General features: G+C 46.0%; 36 non-coding genes across 36 annotated transcripts; all 36 read right to left on the bottom strand.

Annotated features, from left to right (window-relative positions):
* Positions 1–133: 133 nt before the first annotated feature.
* On the bottom strand, positions 134–207 carry trnat-agu (transfer RNA threonine (anticodon AGU)). Its single transcript has one exon. It is a non-coding gene; the product is annotated as a tRNA-Thr (tRNA).
* A 305-nt stretch (positions 208–512) lies between these two features.
* Positions 513–586, bottom strand: trnat-agu (transfer RNA threonine (anticodon AGU)). Its single transcript has one exon. It is a non-coding gene; the product is annotated as a tRNA-Thr (tRNA).
* Positions 587–891: 305 nt separating this feature from the next.
* trnat-agu (transfer RNA threonine (anticodon AGU)) lies at positions 892–965 on the bottom strand. The gene has a single exon. It is a non-coding gene; the product is annotated as a tRNA-Thr (tRNA).
* A 377-nt stretch (positions 966–1,342) lies between these two features.
* Positions 1,343–1,416, bottom strand: trnat-agu (transfer RNA threonine (anticodon AGU)). Its single transcript has one exon. It is a non-coding gene; the product is annotated as a tRNA-Thr (tRNA).
* Positions 1,417–1,721: 305 nt separating this feature from the next.
* trnat-agu (transfer RNA threonine (anticodon AGU)) lies at positions 1,722–1,795 on the bottom strand. Its single transcript has one exon. It is a non-coding gene; the product is annotated as a tRNA-Thr (tRNA).
* Positions 1,796–2,172: 377 nt separating this feature from the next.
* trnat-agu (transfer RNA threonine (anticodon AGU)) lies at positions 2,173–2,246 on the bottom strand. Its single transcript has one exon. It is a non-coding gene; the product is annotated as a tRNA-Thr (tRNA).
* A 305-nt stretch (positions 2,247–2,551) lies between these two features.
* On the bottom strand, positions 2,552–2,625 carry trnat-agu (transfer RNA threonine (anticodon AGU)). The gene has a single exon. It is a non-coding gene; the product is annotated as a tRNA-Thr (tRNA).
* A 377-nt stretch (positions 2,626–3,002) lies between these two features.
* On the bottom strand, positions 3,003–3,076 carry trnat-agu (transfer RNA threonine (anticodon AGU)). Its single transcript has one exon. It is a non-coding gene; the product is annotated as a tRNA-Thr (tRNA).
* A 305-nt stretch (positions 3,077–3,381) lies between these two features.
* On the bottom strand, positions 3,382–3,455 carry trnat-agu (transfer RNA threonine (anticodon AGU)). Its single transcript has one exon. It is a non-coding gene; the product is annotated as a tRNA-Thr (tRNA).
* Positions 3,456–3,832: 377 nt separating this feature from the next.
* Positions 3,833–3,906, bottom strand: trnat-agu (transfer RNA threonine (anticodon AGU)). The gene has a single exon. It is a non-coding gene; the product is annotated as a tRNA-Thr (tRNA).
* Positions 3,907–4,211: 305 nt separating this feature from the next.
* trnat-agu (transfer RNA threonine (anticodon AGU)) lies at positions 4,212–4,285 on the bottom strand. Its single transcript has one exon. It is a non-coding gene; the product is annotated as a tRNA-Thr (tRNA).
* Positions 4,286–4,662: 377 nt separating this feature from the next.
* Positions 4,663–4,736, bottom strand: trnat-agu (transfer RNA threonine (anticodon AGU)). The gene has a single exon. It is a non-coding gene; the product is annotated as a tRNA-Thr (tRNA).
* A 305-nt stretch (positions 4,737–5,041) lies between these two features.
* Positions 5,042–5,115, bottom strand: trnat-agu (transfer RNA threonine (anticodon AGU)). The gene has a single exon. It is a non-coding gene; the product is annotated as a tRNA-Thr (tRNA).
* A 305-nt stretch (positions 5,116–5,420) lies between these two features.
* On the bottom strand, positions 5,421–5,494 carry trnat-agu (transfer RNA threonine (anticodon AGU)). Its single transcript has one exon. It is a non-coding gene; the product is annotated as a tRNA-Thr (tRNA).
* Positions 5,495–5,871: 377 nt separating this feature from the next.
* trnat-agu (transfer RNA threonine (anticodon AGU)) lies at positions 5,872–5,945 on the bottom strand. The gene has a single exon. It is a non-coding gene; the product is annotated as a tRNA-Thr (tRNA).
* Positions 5,946–6,250: 305 nt separating this feature from the next.
* trnat-agu (transfer RNA threonine (anticodon AGU)) lies at positions 6,251–6,324 on the bottom strand. The gene has a single exon. It is a non-coding gene; the product is annotated as a tRNA-Thr (tRNA).
* Positions 6,325–6,629: 305 nt separating this feature from the next.
* trnat-agu (transfer RNA threonine (anticodon AGU)) lies at positions 6,630–6,703 on the bottom strand. The gene has a single exon. It is a non-coding gene; the product is annotated as a tRNA-Thr (tRNA).
* A 377-nt stretch (positions 6,704–7,080) lies between these two features.
* On the bottom strand, positions 7,081–7,154 carry trnat-agu (transfer RNA threonine (anticodon AGU)). Its single transcript has one exon. It is a non-coding gene; the product is annotated as a tRNA-Thr (tRNA).
* Positions 7,155–7,459: 305 nt separating this feature from the next.
* Positions 7,460–7,533, bottom strand: trnat-agu (transfer RNA threonine (anticodon AGU)). Its single transcript has one exon. It is a non-coding gene; the product is annotated as a tRNA-Thr (tRNA).
* Positions 7,534–7,838: 305 nt separating this feature from the next.
* trnat-agu (transfer RNA threonine (anticodon AGU)) lies at positions 7,839–7,912 on the bottom strand. The gene has a single exon. It is a non-coding gene; the product is annotated as a tRNA-Thr (tRNA).
* A 377-nt stretch (positions 7,913–8,289) lies between these two features.
* Positions 8,290–8,363, bottom strand: trnat-agu (transfer RNA threonine (anticodon AGU)). The gene has a single exon. It is a non-coding gene; the product is annotated as a tRNA-Thr (tRNA).
* Positions 8,364–8,668: 305 nt separating this feature from the next.
* On the bottom strand, positions 8,669–8,742 carry trnat-agu (transfer RNA threonine (anticodon AGU)). Its single transcript has one exon. It is a non-coding gene; the product is annotated as a tRNA-Thr (tRNA).
* A 305-nt stretch (positions 8,743–9,047) lies between these two features.
* trnat-agu (transfer RNA threonine (anticodon AGU)) lies at positions 9,048–9,121 on the bottom strand. Its single transcript has one exon. It is a non-coding gene; the product is annotated as a tRNA-Thr (tRNA).
* Positions 9,122–9,498: 377 nt separating this feature from the next.
* On the bottom strand, positions 9,499–9,572 carry trnat-agu (transfer RNA threonine (anticodon AGU)). Its single transcript has one exon. It is a non-coding gene; the product is annotated as a tRNA-Thr (tRNA).
* A 305-nt stretch (positions 9,573–9,877) lies between these two features.
* Positions 9,878–9,948, bottom strand: trnat-agu (transfer RNA threonine (anticodon AGU)). The gene has a single exon. It is a non-coding gene; the product is annotated as a tRNA-Thr (tRNA).
* A 305-nt stretch (positions 9,949–10,253) lies between these two features.
* On the bottom strand, positions 10,254–10,327 carry trnat-agu (transfer RNA threonine (anticodon AGU)). The gene has a single exon. It is a non-coding gene; the product is annotated as a tRNA-Thr (tRNA).
* A 305-nt stretch (positions 10,328–10,632) lies between these two features.
* On the bottom strand, positions 10,633–10,706 carry trnat-agu (transfer RNA threonine (anticodon AGU)). Its single transcript has one exon. It is a non-coding gene; the product is annotated as a tRNA-Thr (tRNA).
* Positions 10,707–11,083: 377 nt separating this feature from the next.
* On the bottom strand, positions 11,084–11,157 carry trnat-agu (transfer RNA threonine (anticodon AGU)). Its single transcript has one exon. It is a non-coding gene; the product is annotated as a tRNA-Thr (tRNA).
* A 305-nt stretch (positions 11,158–11,462) lies between these two features.
* trnat-agu (transfer RNA threonine (anticodon AGU)) lies at positions 11,463–11,540 on the bottom strand. The gene has a single exon. It is a non-coding gene; the product is annotated as a tRNA-Thr (tRNA).
* Positions 11,541–11,845: 305 nt separating this feature from the next.
* Positions 11,846–11,919, bottom strand: trnat-agu (transfer RNA threonine (anticodon AGU)). Its single transcript has one exon. It is a non-coding gene; the product is annotated as a tRNA-Thr (tRNA).
* A 377-nt stretch (positions 11,920–12,296) lies between these two features.
* trnat-agu (transfer RNA threonine (anticodon AGU)) lies at positions 12,297–12,370 on the bottom strand. The gene has a single exon. It is a non-coding gene; the product is annotated as a tRNA-Thr (tRNA).
* Positions 12,371–12,675: 305 nt separating this feature from the next.
* trnat-agu (transfer RNA threonine (anticodon AGU)) lies at positions 12,676–12,749 on the bottom strand. Its single transcript has one exon. It is a non-coding gene; the product is annotated as a tRNA-Thr (tRNA).
* Positions 12,750–13,126: 377 nt separating this feature from the next.
* trnat-agu (transfer RNA threonine (anticodon AGU)) lies at positions 13,127–13,200 on the bottom strand. Its single transcript has one exon. It is a non-coding gene; the product is annotated as a tRNA-Thr (tRNA).
* A 306-nt stretch (positions 13,201–13,506) lies between these two features.
* trnat-agu (transfer RNA threonine (anticodon AGU)) lies at positions 13,507–13,580 on the bottom strand. The gene has a single exon. It is a non-coding gene; the product is annotated as a tRNA-Thr (tRNA).
* A 377-nt stretch (positions 13,581–13,957) lies between these two features.
* Positions 13,958–14,031, bottom strand: trnat-agu (transfer RNA threonine (anticodon AGU)). Its single transcript has one exon. It is a non-coding gene; the product is annotated as a tRNA-Thr (tRNA).
* A 305-nt stretch (positions 14,032–14,336) lies between these two features.
* Positions 14,337–14,414, bottom strand: trnat-agu (transfer RNA threonine (anticodon AGU)). Its single transcript has one exon. It is a non-coding gene; the product is annotated as a tRNA-Thr (tRNA).
* Positions 14,415–15,136: the final 722 nt, after the last annotated feature.

The following is a 15,136-nucleotide window of genomic DNA, read 5'->3' as shown; positions in this document are numbered from 1 at the left end:
ATGCTGGCGGAAGATAGAGAGGTGTTAGTGTTTTGCATACTTTCTTTCAAACGGTACGGATGCAACTTTCAACACGCAAGAGGTTGCGTTTGGCATCATCCTCCTTTTCGGATGGTCCATCTTGTCCAACATAAGGCACTGCTGGGATTCGAACCCAGGATCTCCTGTTTACTAGACAGGCGCTTTAACCAACTAAGCCACAGCGCCACTGACATGCATTTGAGCGGAAGCTCACTGAGCTGGACGAGCTTGAAACTTCTTAGCATGTGTAAATCTCAAATTTACAAGCTAGGCTACCTCATTCACTGAGTCATCCTCAGTGAATCAGGTCACGTCTGGTTTGTGAGCACGCGTGTGCAGTCTAGTTATGTCATTGTCAACAGAAAATCCTAGCGGTGCATAAAGAGGTGAGAATGTTTTGCGTACATTTTCTCAAGCGGTACGGATGCAACTTCCAAGAGTTTGTCTTTGACGTCATCCTCCTTTTAGGATGGTCCATTTTGTCCAACATAAGGCACTGCTGGGATTCGAACCCAGGATCTCCTGTTTACTAGACAGGCGCTTTAACCAACTAAGCCACAGCGCCACTGACATGCATTTGAGCGGAAGCTCACTGAGCTGGACGAGCTTGAAACTTCTTAGCATGTGTAAATCTCAAATTTACAAGCTAGGCTACCTCATTCACTGAGTCATCCTCAGTGAATGAGGTCAAGTCTGGTTTGTGAGCACGCGTGTGCAGTCTAGTTATGTCATTGTCAACAGAAAATCCTAGCGGTGAATAAAGAGGTGAGAATGTTTTGCGTACATTTTCTCAAGCGGTACGGATGCAACTTCCAAGAGTTTGTGTTTGACGTCATCCTCCTTTTAGGATGGTCCATTTTGTCCAACATAAGGCACTGCTGGGATTCGAACCCAGGATCTCCTGTTTACTAGACAGGCGCTTTAACCAACTAAGCCACAGCGCCACTGACATGCATTTGAGCGGAAGCTCACTGAGCTGGACGAGCTTGAAACGTCTTAACGTGTAAATCTCAAATTTTTACCCTAGGCTACCTCCTTCACTGAGTCATCTTCATAGGTCACAGGGGACGAGACGTTTAGGAGGGTGTAGGTTAAAGGCAGAGGTGTGCGTGTACTACGTGTTTAAGCAGCTTTGCGTTGGTTTGTGAGTGTGTGCGTGCTGTCACGGTATTTCATTGTCTAAATAAAATGCTGGCGGAAGATAGAGAGGTGTTAGTGTTTTGCATACTTTTTTTCAAACGGTACGGATGCAACTTTCAACACGCAAGAGGTTGCGTTTGGCATCATCCTCCTTTTCGGATGGTCCATCTTGTCCAACATAAGGCACTGCTGGGATTCGAACCCAGGATCTCCTGTTTACTAGACAGGCGCTTTAACCAACTAAGCCACAGCGCCACTGACATGCGTTTGAGCGGAAGCTCACTGAGCTGGACGAGCTTGAAACTTCTTAGCATGTGTAAATCTCAAATTTACAAGCTAGACTACCTCATTCACTGAGTCATCCTCAGTGAATCAGGTCAAGTCTGGTTTGTGAGCACGCGTGTGCAGTCTAGTTATGTCATTGTCAACAGAAAATCCTAGCGGTGCATAAAGAGGTGAGAATGTTTTGCGTACATTTTCTCAAGCGGTACGGATGCAACTTCCAAGAGTTTGTGTTTGACGTCATCCTCCTTTTAGGATGGTCCATTTTGTCCAACATAAGGCACTGCTGGGATTCGAACCCAGGATCTCCTGTTTACTAGACAGGCGCTTTAACCAACTAAGCCACAGCGCCACTGACATGCATTTGAGCGGAAGCTCACTGAGCTGGACGAGCTTGAAACGTCTTAACGTGTAAATCTCAAATTTTTACCCTAGGCTACCTCCTTCACTGAGTCATCTTCATAGGTCACAGGGGACGAGACGTTTAGGAGGGTGTAGGTTAAAGGCAGAGGTGTGCGTGTACTACGTGTTTAAGCAGCTTTGCGTTGGTTTGTGAGTGTGTGCGTGCTGTCACGGTATTTCATTGTCTAAATAAAATGCTGGCGGAAGATAGAGAGGTGTTAGTGTTTTGCATACTTTTTTTCAAACGGTACGGATGCAACTTTCAACACGCAAGAGGTTGCGTTTGGCATCATCCTCCTTTTCGGATGGTCCATCTTGTCCAACATAAGGCACTGCTGGGATTCGAACCCAGGATCTCCTGTTTACTAGACAGGCGCTTTAACCAACTAAGCCAGAGCGCCACTGACATGCGTTTGAGCGGAAGCTCACTGAGCTGGACGAGCTTGAAACTTCTTAGCATGTGTAAATCTCAAATTTACAAGCTAGACTACCTCATTCACTGAGTCATCCTCAGTGAATCAGGTCAAGTCTGGTTTGTGAGCACGCGTGTGCAGTCTAGTTATGTCATTGTCAACAGAAAATCCTAGCGGTGAATAAAGAGGTGAGAATGTTTTGCGTACATTTTCTCAAGCGGTACGGATGCAACTTCCAAGAGTTTGTGTTTGACGTCATCCTCCTTTTAGGATGGTCCATTTTGTCCAACATAAGGCACTGCTGGGATTCGAACCCAGGATCTCCTGTTTACTAGACAGGCGCTTTAACCAACTAAGCCACAGCGCCACTGACATGCATTTGAGCGGAAGCTCACTGAGCTGGACGAGCTTGAAACGTCTTAACGTGTAAATCTCAAATTTTTACCCTAGGCTACCTCCTTCACTGAGTCATCTTCATAGGTCACAGGGGACGAGACGTTTAGGAGGGTGTAGGTTAAAGGCAGAGGTGTGCGTGTACTACGTGTTTAAGCAGCTTTGCGTTGGTTTGTGAGTGTGTGCGTGCTGTCACGGTATTTCATTGTCTAAATAAAATGCTGGCGGAAGATAGAGAGGTGTTAGTGTTTTGCATACTTTTTTTCAAACGGTACGGATGCAACTTTCAACACGCAAGAGGTTGCGTTTGGCATCATCCTCCTTTTCGGATGGTCCATCTTGTCCAACATAAGGCACTGCTGGGATTCGAACCCAGGATCTCCTGTTTACTAGACAGGCGCTTTAACCAACTAAGCCACAGCGCCACTGACATGCATTTGAGCGGAAGCTCACTGAGCTGGACGAGCTTGAAACTTCTTAGCATGTGTAAATCTCAAATTTACAAGCTAGGCTACCTCATTCACTGAGTCATCCTCAGTGAATCAGGTCACGTCTGGTTTGTGAGCACGCGTGTGCAGTCTAGTTATGTCATTGTCAACAGAAAATCCTAGCGGTGCATAAAGAGGTGAGAATGTTTTGCGTACATTTTCTCAAGCGGTACGGATGCAACTTCCAAGAGTTTGTGTTTGACGTCATCCTCCTTTTAGGATGGTCCATTTTGTCCAACATAAGGCACTGCTGGGATTCGAACCCAGGATCTCCTGTTTACTAGACACGCGCTTTAACCAACTAAGCCACAGCGCCACTGACATGCATTTGAGCGGAAGCTCACTGAGCTGGACGAGCTTGAAACGTCTTAACGTGTAAATCTCAAATTTTTACCCTAGGCTACCTCCTTCACTGAGTCATCTTCATAGGTCACAGGGGACGAGACGTTTAGGAGGGTGTAGGTTAAAGGCAGAGGTGTGCGTGTACTACGTGTTTAAGCAGCTTTGCGTTGGTTTGTGAGTGTGTGCGTGCTGTCACGGTATTTCATTGTCTAAATAAAATGCTGGCGGAACATAGAGAGGTGTTAGTGTTTTGCATACTTTTTTTCAAACGGTACGGATGCAACTTTCAACACGCAAGAGGTTGCGTTTGGCATCATCCTCCTTTTCGGATGGTCCATCTTGTCCAACATAAGGCACTGCTGGGATTCGAACCCAGGATCTCCTGTTTACTAGACAGGCGCTTTAACCAACTAAGCCACAGCGCCACTGACATGCGTTTGAGCGGAAGCTCACTGAGCTGGACGAGCTTGAAACTTCTTAGCATGTGTAAATCTCAAATTTACAAGCTAGACTACCTCATTCACTGAGTCATCCTCAGTGAATCAGGTCAAGTCTGGTTTGTGAGCACGCGTGTGCAGTCTAGTTATGTCATTGTCAACAGAAAATCCTAGCGGTGCATAAAGAGGTGAGAATGTTTTGCGTACATTTTCTCAAGCGGTACGGATGCAACTTCCAAGAGTTTGTGTTTGACGTCATCCTCCTTTTAGGATGGTCCATTTTGTCCAACATAAGGCACTGCTGGGATTCGAACCCAGGATCTCCTGTTTACTAGACAGGCGCTTTAACCAACTAAGCCACAGCGCCACTGACATGCATTTGAGCGGAAGCTCACTGAGCTGGACGAGCTTGAAACGTCTTAACGTGTAAATCTCAAATTTTTACCCTAGGCTACCTCCTTCACTGAGTCATCTTCATAGGTCACAGGGGACGAGACGTTTAGGAGGGTGTAGGTTAAAGGCAGAGGTGTGCGTGTACTACGTGTTTAAGCAGCTTTGCGTTGGTTTGTGAGTGTGTGCGTGCTGTCACGGTATTTCATTGTCTAAATAAAATGCTGGCGGAAGATAGAGAGGTGTTAGTGTTTTGCATACTTTTTTTCAAACGGTACGGATGCAACTTTCAACACGCAAGAGGTTGCGTTTGGCATCATCCTCCTTTTCGGATGGTCCATCTTGTCCAACATAAGGCACTGCTGGGATTCGAACCCAGGATCTCCTGTTTACTAGACAGGCGCTTTAACCAACTAAGCCACAGCGCCACTGACATGCATTTGAGCGGAAGCTCACTGAGCTGGACGAGCTTGAAACTTCTTAGCATGTGTAAATCTCAAATTTACAAGCTAGGCTACCTCATTCACTGAGTCATCCTCAGTGAATCAGGTCACGTCTGGTTTGTGAGCACGCGTGTGCAGTCTAGTTATGTCATTGTCAACAGAAAATCCTAGCGGTGCATAAAGAGGTGAGAATGTTTTGCGTACATTTTCTCAAGCGGTACGGATGCAACTTCCAAGAGTTTGTGTTTGACGTCATCCTCCTTTTAGGATGGTCCATTTTGTCCAACATAAGGCACTGCTGGGATTCGAACCCAGGATCTCCTGTTTACTAGACAGGCGCTTTAACCAACTAAGCCACAGCGCCACTGACATGCATTTGAGCGGAAGCTCACTGAGCTGGACGAGCTTGAAACTTCTTAGCATGTGTAAATCTCAAATTTACAAGCTAGGCTACCTCATTCACTGAGTCATCCTCAGTGAATCAGGTCAAGTCTGGTTTGTGAGCACGCGTGTGCAGTCTAGTTATGTCATTGTCAACAGAAAATCCTAGCGGTGAATAAAGAGGTGAGAATGTTTTGCGTACATTTTCTCAAGCGGTACGGATGCAACTTCCAAGAGTTTGTGTTTGACGTCATAATCCTTTTAGGATGGTCCATTTTGTCCAACATAAGGCACTGCTGGGATTCGAACCCAGGATCTCCTGTTTACTAGACAGGCGCTTTAACCAACTAAGCCACAGCGCCACTGACATGCATTTGAGCGGAAGCTCACTGAGCTGGACGAGCTTGAAACGTCTTAACGTGTAAATCTCAAATTTTTACCCTAGGCTACCTCCTTCACTGAGTCATCTTCATAGGTCACAGGGGACGAGACGTTTAGGAGGGTGTAGGTTAAAGGCAGAGGTGTGCGTGTACTACGTGTTTAAGCAGCTTTGCGTTGGTTTGTGAGTGTGTGCGTGCTGTCACGGTATTTCATTGTCTAAATAAAATGCTGGCGGAAGATAGAGAGGTGTTAGTGTTTTGCATACTTTTTTTCAAACGGTACGGATGCAACTTTCAACACGCAAGAGGTTGCGTTTGGCATCATCCTCCTTTTCGGATGGTCCATCTTGTCCAACATAAGGCACTGCTGGGATTCGAACCCAGGATCTCCTGTTTACTAGACAGGCGCTTTAACCAACTAAGCCACAGCGCCACTGACATGCATTTGAGCGGAAGCTCACTGAGCTGGACGAGCTTGAAACTTCTTAGCATGTGTAAATCTCAAATTTACAAGCTAGGCTACCTCATTCACTGAGTCATCCTCAGTGAATCAGGTCACGTCTGGTTTGTGAGCACGCGTGTGCAGTCTAGTTATGTCATTGTCAACAGAAAATCCTAGCGGTGCATAAAGAGGTGAGAATGTTTTGCGTACATTTTCTCAAGCGGTACGGATGCAACTTCCAAGAGTTTGTGTTTGACGTCATCCTCCTTTTAGGATGGTCCATTTTGTCCAACATAAGGCACTGCTGGGATTCGAACCCAGGATCTCCTGTTTACTAGACAGGCGCTTTAACCAACTAAGCCACAGCGCCACTGACATGCATTTGAGCGGAAGCTCACTGAGCTGGACGAGCTTGAAACTTCTTAGCATGTGTAAATCTCAAATTTACAAGCTAGGCTACCTCATTCACTGAGTCATCCTCAGTGAATCAGGTCAAGTCTGGTTTGTGAGCACGCGTGTGCAGTCTAGTTATGTCATTGTCAACAGAAAATCCTAGCGGTGAATAAAGAGGTGAGAATGTTTTGCGTACATTTTCTCAAGCGGTACGGATGCAACTTCCAAGAGTTTGTGTTTGACGTCATCCTCCTTTTAGGATGGTCCATTTTGTCCAACATAAGGCACTGCTGGGATTCGAACCCAGGATCTCCTGTTTACTAGACAGGCGCTTTAACCAACTAAGCCACAGCGCCACTGACATGCATTTGAGCGGAAGCTCACTGAGCTGGACGAGCTTGAAACGTCTTAACGTGTAAATCTCAAATTTTTACCCTAGGCTACCTCCTTCACTGAGTCATCTTCATAGGTCACAGGGGACGAGACGTTTAGGAGGGTGTAGGTTAAAGGCAGAGGTGTGCGTGTACTACGTGTTTAAGCAGCTTTGCGTTGGTTTGTGAGTGTGTGCGTGCTGTCACGGTATTTCATTGTCTAAATAAAATGCTGGCGGAAGATAGAGAGGTGTTAGTGTTTTGCATACTTTTTTTCAAACGGTACGGATGCAACTTTCAACACGCAAGAGGTTGCGTTTGGCATCATCCTCCTTTTCGGATGGTCCATCTTGTCCAACATAAGGCACTGCTGGGATTCGAACCCAGGATCTCCTGTTTACTAGACAGGCGCTTTAACCAACTAAGCCACAGCGCCACTGACATGCATTTGAGCGGAAGCTCACTGAGCTGGACGAGCTTGAAACTTCTTAGCATGTGTAAATCTCAAATTTTCAAGCTAGGCTACCTCATTCACTGAGTCATCCTCAGTGAATCAGGTCACGTCTGGTTTGTGAGCACGCGTGTGCAGTCTAGTTATGTCATTGTCAACAGAAAATCCTAGCGGTGCATAAAGAGGTGAGAATGTTTTGCGTACATTTTCTCAAGCGGTACGGATGCAACTTCCAAGAGTTTGTGTTTGACGTCATCCTCCTTTTAGGATGGTCCATTTTGTCCAACATAAGGCACTGCTGGGATTCGAACCCAGGATCTCCTGTTTACTAGACAGGCGCTTTAACCAACTAAGCCACAGCGCCACTGACATGCATTTGAGCGGAAGCTCACTGAGCTGGACGAGCTTGAAACTTCTTAGCATGTGTAAATCTCAAATTTACAAGCTAGGCTACCTCATTCACTGAGTCATCCTCAGTGAATCAGGTCAAGTCTGGTTTGTGAGCACGCGTGTGCAGTCTAGTTATGTCATTGTCAACAGAAAATCCTAGCGGTGAATAAAGAGGTGAGAATGTTTTGCGTACATTTTCTCAAGCGGTACGGATGCAACTTCCAAGAGTTTGTGTTTGACGTCATAATCCTTTTAGGATGGTCCATTTTGTCCAACATAAGGCACTGCTGGGATTCGAACCCAGGATCTCCTGTTTACTAGACAGGCGCTTTAACCAACTAAGCCACAGCGCCACTGACATGCATTTGAGCGGAAGCTCACTGAGCTGGACGAGCTTGAAACGTCTTAACGTGTAAATCTCAAATTTTTACCCTAGGCTACCTCCTTCACTGAGTCATCTTCATAGGTCACAGGGGACGAGACGTTTAGGAGGGTGTAGGTTAAAGGCAGAGGTGTGCGTGTACTACGTGTTTAAGCAGCTTTGCGTTGGTTTGTGAGTGTGTGCGTGCTGTCACGGTATTTCATTGTCTAAATAAAATGCTGGCGGAAGATAGAGAGGTGTTAGTGTTTTGCATACTTTTTTTCAAACGGTACGGATGCAACTTTCAACACGCAAGAGGTTGCGTTTGGCATCATCCTCCTTTTCGGATGGTCCATCTTGTCCAACATAAGGCACTGCTGGGATTCGAACCCAGGATCTCCTGTTTACTAGACAGGCGCTTTAACCAACTAAGCCACAGCGCCACTGACATGCATTTGAGCGGAAGCTCACTGAGCTGGACGAGCTTGAAACTTCTTAGCATGTGTAAATCTCAAATTTACAAGCTAGGCTACCTCATTCACTGAGTCATCCTCAGTGAATCAGGTCACGTCTGGTTTGTGAGCACGCGTGTGCAGTCTAGTTATGTCATTGTCAACAGAAAATCCTAGCGGTGCATAAAGAGGTGAGAATGTTTTGCGTACATTTTCTCAAGCGGTACGGATGCAACTTCCAAGAGTTTGTGTTTGACGTCATCCTCCTTTTAGGATGGTCCATTTTGTCCAACATAAGGCACTGCTGGGATTCGAACCCAGGATCTCCTGTTTACTAGACAGGCGCTTTAACCAACTAAGCCACAGCGCCACTGACATGCATTTGAGCGGAAGCTCACTGAGCTGGACGAGCTTGAAACTTCTTAGCATGTGTAAATCTCAAATTTACAAGCTAGGCTACCTCATTCACTGAGTCATCCTCAGTGAATCAGGTCAAGTCTGGTTTGTGAGCACGCGTGTGCAGTCTAGTTATGTCATTGTCAACAGAAAATCCTAGCGGTGAATAAAGAGGTGAGAATGTTTTGCGTACATTTTCTCAAGCGGTACGGATGCAACTTCCAAGAGTTTGTGTTTGACGTCATCCTCCTTTTAGGATGGTCCATTTTGTCCAACATAAGGCACTGCTGGGATTCGAACCCAGGATCTCCTGTTTACTAGACAGGCGCTTTAACCAACTAAGCCACAGCGCCACTGACATGCATTTGAGCGGAAGCTCACTGAGCTGGACGAGCTTGAAACGTCTTAACGTGTAAATCTCAAATTTTTACCCTAGGCTACCTCCTTCACTGAGTCATCTTCATAGGTCACAGGGGACGAGACGTTTAGGAGGGTGTAGGTTAAAGGCAGAGGTGTGCGTGTACTACGTGTTTAAGCAGCTTTGCGTTGGTTTGTGAGTGTGTGCGTGCTGTCACGGTATTTCATTGTCTAAATAAAATGCTGGCGGAAGATAGAGAGGTGTTAGTGTTTTGCATACTTTTTTTCAAACGGTACGGATGCAACTTTCAACACGCAAGAGGTTGCGTTTGGCATCATCCTCCTTTTCGGATGGTCCATCTTGTCCAACATAAGGCACTGCTGGGATTCGAACCCAGGATCTCCTGTTTACTAGACAGGCGCTTTAACCAACTAAGCCACAGCGCCACTGACATGCATTTGAGCGGAAGCTCACTGAGCTGGACGAGCTTGAAACTTCTTAGCATGTGTAAATCTCAAATTTACAAGCTAGGCTACCTCATTCACTGAGTCATCCTCAGTGAATCAGGTCACGTCTGGTTTGTGAGCACGCGTGTGCAGTCTAGTTATGTCATTGTCAACAGAAAATCCTAGCGGTGCATAAAGAGGTGAGAATGTTTTGCGTACATTTTCTCAAGCGGTACGGATGCAACTTCCAAGAGTTTGTGTTTGACGTCATCCTCCTTTTAGGATGGTCCATTTTGTCCAACATAAGGCACTGCTGGGATTCGAACCCAGGATCTGTTTACTAGACAGGCGCTTTAACCAACTAAGCCACAGCGCCACTGACATGCATTTGAGCGGAAGCTCACTGAGCTGGACGAGCTTGAAAATTCTTAGCATGTGTAAATCTCAAATTTACAAGCTAGGCTACCTCATTCACTGAGTCATCCTCAGTGAATCAGGTCAAGTCTGGTTTGTGAGCACGCGTGTGCAGTCTAGTTATGTCATTGTCAACAGAAAATCCTAGCGGTGAATAAAGAGGTGAGAATGTTTTGCATACATTTTCTCAAGCGGTACGGATGCAACTTCCAAGAGTTTGTGTTTGACGTCATCCTCCTTTTAGGATGGTCCATTTTGTCCAACATAAGGCACTGCTGGGATTCGAACCCAGGATCTCCTGTTTACTAGACAGGCGCTTTAACCAACTAAGCCACAGCGCCACTGACATGCATTTGAGCGGAAGCTCACTGAGCTGGACGAGCTTGAAACTTCTTAGCATGTGTAAATCTCAAATTTACAAGCTAGGCTACCTCATTCACTGAGTCATCCTCAGTGAATCAGGTCAAGTCTGGTTTGTGAGCACGCGTGTGCAGTCTAGTTATGTCATTGTCAACAGAAAATCCTAGCGGTGAATAAAGAGGTGAGAATGTTTTGCGTACATTTTCTCAAGCGGTACGGATGCAACTTCCAAGAGTTTGTGTTTGACGTCATCCTCCTTTTAGGATGGTCCATTTTGTCCAACATAAGGCACTGCTGGGATTCGAACCCAGGATCTCCTGTTTACTAGACAGGCGCTTTAACCAACTAAGCCACAGCGCCACTGACATGCATTTGAGCGGAAGCTCACTGAGCTGGACGAGCTTGAAACGTCTTAACGTGTAAATCTCAAATTTTTACCCTAGGCTACCTCCTTCACTGAGTCATCTTCATAGGTCACAGGGGACGAGACGTTTAGGAGGGTGTAGGTTAAAGGCAGAGGTGTGCGTGTACTACGTGTTTAAGCAGCTTTGCGTTGGTTTGTGAGTGTGTGCGTGCTGTCACGGTATTTCATTGTCTAAATAAAATGCTGGCGGAAGATAGAGAGGTGTTAGTGTTTTGCATACTTTTTTTCAAACGGTACGGATGCAACTTTCAACACGCAAGAGGTTGCGTTTGGCATCATCCTCCTTTTCGGATGGTCCATCTTGTCCAACATAAGGCACTGCTGGGATTCGAACCCAGGATCTCCTGTTTACTAGACAGGCGCTTTAACCAACTAAGCCACAGCGCCACTGACATGCATTTGAGCGGAAGCTCACTGAGCTGGACGAGCTTGAAACTTCTTAGCATGTGTAAATCTCAAATTTACAAGCTAGGCTACCTCATTCACTGAGTCATCCTCAGTGAATCAGGTCACGTCTGGTTTGTGAGCACGCGTGTGCAGTCTAGTTATGTCATTGTCAACAGAAAATCCTAGCGGTGCATAAAGAGGTGAGAATGTTTTGCGTACATTTTCTCAAGCGGTACGGATGCAACTTCCAAGAGTTTGTGTTTGACGTCATCCTCCTTTTAGGATGGTCCATTTTGTCCAACATAAGGCACTGCTGGGATTCGAACCCAGGATCGATCTCCTGTTTACTAGACAGGCGCTTTAACCAACTAAGCCACAGCGCCACTGACATGCATTTGAGCGGAAGCTCACTGAGCTGGACGAGCTTGAAAATTCTTAGCATGTGTAAATCTCAAATTTACAAGCTAGGCTACCTCATTCACTGAGTCATCCTCAGTGAATCAGGTCAAGTCTGGTTTGTGAGCACGCGTGTGCAGTCTAGTTATGTCATTGTCAACAGAAAATCCTAGCGGTGAATAAAGAGGTGAGAATGTTTTGCGTACATTTTCTCAAGCGGTACGGATGCAACTTCCAAGAGTTTGTGTTTGACGTCATCCTCCTTTTAGGATGGTCCATTTTGTCCAACATAAGGCACTGCTGGGATTCGAACCCAGGATCTCCTGTTTACTAGACAGGCGCTTTAACCAACTAAGCCACAGCGCCACTGACATGCATTTGAGCGGAAGCTCACTGAGCTGGACGAGCTTGAAACGTCTTAACGTGTAAATCTCAAATTTTTACCCTAGGCTACCTCCTTCACTGAGTCATCTTCATAGGTCACAGGGGACGAGACGTTTAGGAGGGTGTAGGTTAAAGGCAGAGGTGTGCGTGTACTACGTGTTTAAGCAGCTTTGCGTTGGTTTGTGAGTGTGTGCGTGCTGTCACGGTATTTCATTGTCTAAATAAAATGCTGGTGGAAGATAGAGAGGTGTTAGTGTTTTGCATACTTTTTTTCAAACGGTACGGATGCAACTTTCAACACGCAAGAGGTTGCGTTTGGCATCATCCTCCTTTTCGGATGGTCCATCTTGTCCAACATAAGGCACTGCTGGGATTCGAACCCAGGATCTCCTGTTTACTAGACAGGCGCTTTAACCAACTAAGCCACAGCGCCACTGACATGCATTTGAGCGGAAGCTCACTGAGCTGGACGAGCTTGAAACTTCTTAGCATGTGTAAATCTCAAATTTACAAGCTAGGCTACCTCATTCACTGAGTCATCCTCAGTGAATCAGGTCACGTCTGGTTTGTGAGCACGCGTGTGCAGTCTAGTTATGTCATTGTCAACAGAAAATCCTAGCGGTGAATAAAGAGGTGAGAATGTTTTGCGTACATTTTCTCAAGCGGTACGGATGCAACTTCCAAGAGTTTGTGTTTTACGTCATCCTCCTTTTAGGATGGTCCATTTTGTCCAACATAAGGCACTGCTGGGATTCGAACCCAGGATCTCCTGTTTACTAGACAGGCGCTTTAACCAACTAAGCCACAGCGCCACTGACATGCATTTGAGCGGAAGCTCACTGAGCTGGACGAGCTTGAAACGTCTTAACGTGTAAATCTCAAATTTTTACCCTAGGCTACCTCCTTCACTGAGTCATCTTCATAGGTCACAGGGGACGAGACGTTTAGGAGGGTGTAGGTTAAAGGCAGAGGTGTGCGTGTACTACGTGTTTAAGCAGCTTTGCGTTGGTTTGTGAGTGTGTGCGTGCTGTCACGGTATTTCATTGTCTAAATAAAATGCTGGCGGAAGATAGAGAGGTGTTAGTGTTTTGCATACTTTTTTTCAAACGGTACGGATGCAACTTTCAACACGCAAGAGGTTGCGTTTGGCATCATCCTCCTTTTCGGATGGTCCATCTTGTCCAACATAAGGCACTGCTGGGATTCGAACCCAGGATCTCCTGTTTACTAGACAGGCGCTTTAACCAACTAAGCCACAGCGCCACTGACATGCATTTGAGCGGAAGCTCACTGAGCTGGACGAGCTTGAAACTTCTTAGCATGTCTAAATCTCAAATTTACAAGCTAGGCTACCTCATTCACTGAGTCATCCTCAGTGAATCAGGTCACGTCTGGTTTGTGAGCACGCGTGTGCAGTCTAGTTATGTCATTGTCAACAGAAAATCCTAGCGGTGAATAAAGAGGTGAGAATGTTTTGCGTACATTTTCTCAAGCGGTACGGATGCAACTTCCAAGAGTTTGTGTTTTACGTCATCCTCCTTTTAGGATGGTCCATTTTGTTCAAACATAAGGCACTGCTGGGATTCGAACCCAGGATCTCCTGTTTACTAGACAGGCGCTTTAACCAACTAAGCCACAGCGCCACTGACATGCATTTGAGCGGAAGCTCACTGAGCTGGACGAGCTTGAAACGTCTTAACGTGTAAATCTCAAATTTTTACCCTAGGCTACCTCCTTCACTGAGTCATCTTCATAGGTCACAGGGGACGAGACGTTTAGGAGGGTGTAGGTTAAAGGCAGAGGTGTGCGTGTACTACGTGTTTAAGCAGCTTTGCGTTGGTTTGTGAGTGTGTGCGTGCTGTCACGGTATTTCATTGTCTAAATAAAATGCTGGCGGAAGATAGAGAGGTGTTAGTGTTTTGCATACTTTTTTTCAAACGGTACGGATGCAACTTTCAACACGCAAGAGGTTGCGTTTGGCATCATCCTCCTTTTCGGATGGTCCATCTTGTCCAACATAAGGCACTGCTGGGATTCGAACCCAGGATCTCCTGTTTACTAGACAGGCGCTTTAACCAACTAAGCCACAGCGCCACTGACATGCATTTGAGCGGAAGCTCACTGAGCTGGACGAGCTTGAAACTTCTTAGCATGTGTAAATCTCAAATTTACAAGCTAGGCTACCTCATTCACTGAGTCATCCTCAGTGAATCAGGTCACGTCTGGTTTGTGAGCACGCGTGTGCAGTCTAGTTATGTCATTGTCAACAGAAAATCCTAGCGGTGAATAAAGAGGTGAGAATGTTTTGCGTACATTTTCTCAAGCGGTACGGATGCAACTTCCAAGAGTTTGTGTTTTACGTCATCCTCCTTTTAGGATGGTCCATTTTGTCCAACATAAGGCACTGCTGGGATTCGAACCCAGGATCGATCTCCTGTTTACTAGACAGGCGCTTTAACCAACTAAGCCACAGCGCCACTGACATGCATTTGAGCGGAAGCTCACTGAGCTGGACGAGCTTGAAACGTCTTAACGTGTAAATCTCAAATTTTTACCCTAGGCTACCTCCTTCACTGAGTCATCTTCATAGGTCACAGGGGACGAGACGTTTAGGAGGGTGTAGGTTAAAGGCAGAGGTGTGCGTGTACTACGTGTTTAAGCAGCTTTGCGTTGGTTTGTGAGTGTGTGCGTGCTGTCACGGTATTTCATTGTCTAAATAAAATGCTGGCGGAACATAGAGAGGTGTTAGTGTTTTGCATACTTTTTTTCAAACGGTACGGATGCAACTTTCAACACGCAAGAGGTTGCGTTTGGCATCATCCTCCTTTTCGGATGGTCCATCTTGTCCAACATAAGGCACTGCTGGGATTGATCTCCTGTTTACTAGACAGGCGCTTTAACCAACTAAGCCACAGCGCCACTGACATGCATTTGAGCGGAAGCTCACTGAGCTGGACGAGCTTGAAACTTCTTAGCATGTGTAAATCTCAAATTTACAAGCTAGGCTACCTCATTCACTGAGTCATCCTCAGTGAATCAGGTCACGTCTGGTTTGTGAGCACGCGTGTGCAGTCTAGTTATGTCATTGTCAACAGAAAATCCTAGCGGTGAATAAAGAGGTGAGAATGTTTTGCGTACATTTTCTCAAGCGGTACGGATGCAACTTCCAAGAGTTTGTGTTTGACGTCATCCTCCTTTT

Source organism: Alosa pseudoharengus, unplaced genomic scaffold, assembly GCF_046254945.1.
Source record: "Alosa pseudoharengus isolate Yale_2024_CS ecotype anadromous, Long Island Sound unplaced genomic scaffold, YU_APseudo_1.1 YU_APseudo_1.1_scf_7, whole genome shotgun sequence".
Classification (NCBI taxonomy): domain Eukaryota; kingdom Metazoa; phylum Chordata; class Actinopteri; order Clupeiformes; family Clupeidae; genus Alosa; species Alosa pseudoharengus.
Note: the sequence above shows the minus strand (reverse complement) of the source record. Positions and strands in the feature narration are given on the sequence as shown.